The following is a 2,067-nucleotide window of genomic DNA, read 5'->3' as shown; positions in this document are numbered from 1 at the left end:
GAATTAAGGAGTTCCAAGATATACGGGTTCAAAGAAAAAGTTAAGTTCAAAAACGCTCGAAAAAATTTCGATTTAGCACCTTTGTTTAAAAAATCATATCTCTTTTGTTTATAGACCGATTTGAAAAATCCTTGAAAATTCTGAAAGGGCATATTTGAAATAGTAACAAAAAAATTTGGCGATTCAATATTTTAATTTTTTAACAAAACTGCGATCAGTTCCGGGGACCCCACGCTTACTTCAACTGCAATGTTCACTGCTCGGTTGTTGAACGACAATTGCCGCGCGTTAACTTCTTATACTGAGGATATCCCAAACTGTTTTTACATCAATATTCCAAACCCCTCCCCTTTCAATTTCAGAAATACTAAACCGAGAAAGTTTCGCTGGAGTCCCGAGGACCCTAGTGTTTATCTAGGATTAAGATTAATGCATTACAAAATACATACAGCAAAATAGTTTTAATGAAAATTTATTGATAAAATATCATATATCTCTCTACTTTGTAGCGAGCGCATTCGATAATCTCGATTAAATCTTACGCGATAAGCAATTACTCATGGAAGCGTGTGCACGCGAATGTTCAAAGAACCATCACACGCGCGGTTCTTTGAAGATACGCAATCAAACATTATTTAAAATATTATATATCTTGAATAATGCTCGATATTTTTACCTTTCGACGATTTTTATACATGTTATGTCACTCATATCATTAATGCCATTAAATAAAAACAATTTGAACAAGCTTCACGTGTTCTTGTATTCATATTTGAAGAAGTATAATTCCTTAATGTGATTTCTCCTTTAATATAATTAGATGATAATTAACAGCAAAGAATTAAATGCTAAAAGTAAAATAACATAGATGAGATAATTAATTGCTTTTGCATTTGTGTCGTGTGCTTACTCGATTGCGTTAAAAAAAATTTTAGATAACTTCAAGTATCCAATTAACATTTCGTTAGCTTTCCGTCGCAAGTTTTACGGAATTTTTTAATCCTCACAGCGCATATCTTTGTTTTATTTTTATTTGGACGATTTTTTTAATTTTTTTTTGTCACGCACAAATTCCTGCTATTAGCTTCTGTCTTGTAAGATACAATGAGCTTCTCCTTCCCTCTCTTTGCGAGACGACCTCCCACGCCTGTCGCGCCGCTCTTGAGACACGCTATCTGCGGCACGACAAGAGTGCAAGATGTCGAGTAATGTGTCGCGCCTGTTTGTCGCCTATTCCGTCGGCTCACTGATTCTCGAGAATCACTTCTATATGGATCAGCGGGGCGCCGGCCCGAGACAAGGCTACACTCGACATCGTCTCGATTGGCCGAAACACAAAATCCCGAGTATCCGATTGAAGTACCAGGAACTGGAAGTTTTACAGAAAAACTGAAAAGTAAAACGGAGCTGCGGCCGTATGCGACTGATAAGAAAGGATTCCATTTGTTCGAGGAATTTCAAGAAAAATATAGTTGGAATATTAATGAAATTATGTTAAAACTTCCCTGCAGCGTCTAAAAACATTAATTAATTCAGCAGAGGAGATTGACCGTGCAGCTCGAATATGAGAGAGCTGCGAGAATATCTTCATTTTCATTTGAAGAAGATTCAATTGAAGATTAATTCCAAGTTTATCAAAGAATCTGATTAAAATTAAGGCTGGGTTTTGGCCGCGTTTAACAAACGCGATACATTTCTTGCTTTAATAAACAAACGTGTTACAATGTACACGTTTTAAAAATATTATTCGCCTAAAACTAAATATGGGAGAATGAGTCCTTTCTGCGTAGTAACGGTCAGTTAATTAAATCTACGAACGTAGATTTAATTAATTCTTACTTTCACTTGAGCAATTCTCTTTTTAATTTCTTGCTGCGTAAATCTATTCATTTAATCTATTTATCATTTTTATTACAGCAATTTTTCCTAATTTCTTGCTGTGCAAATAATTTAATATTGATTTTACATTCTGTTTTCTAGAATACGATAAATTTCATAAAACCTGTTAGGATTCTAATTCCAATTTCAACAGAGGAGATAAGTCTCTATAAGTCTAACGATTTAATT

This window comes from Wasmannia auropunctata, unplaced genomic scaffold, assembly GCF_000956235.1.
Source record: "Wasmannia auropunctata unplaced genomic scaffold, wasmannia.A_1.0 LD334341.1, whole genome shotgun sequence".
Classification (NCBI taxonomy): domain Eukaryota; kingdom Metazoa; phylum Arthropoda; class Insecta; order Hymenoptera; family Formicidae; genus Wasmannia; species Wasmannia auropunctata.
This window is presented reverse-complemented; position numbering follows the sequence as displayed.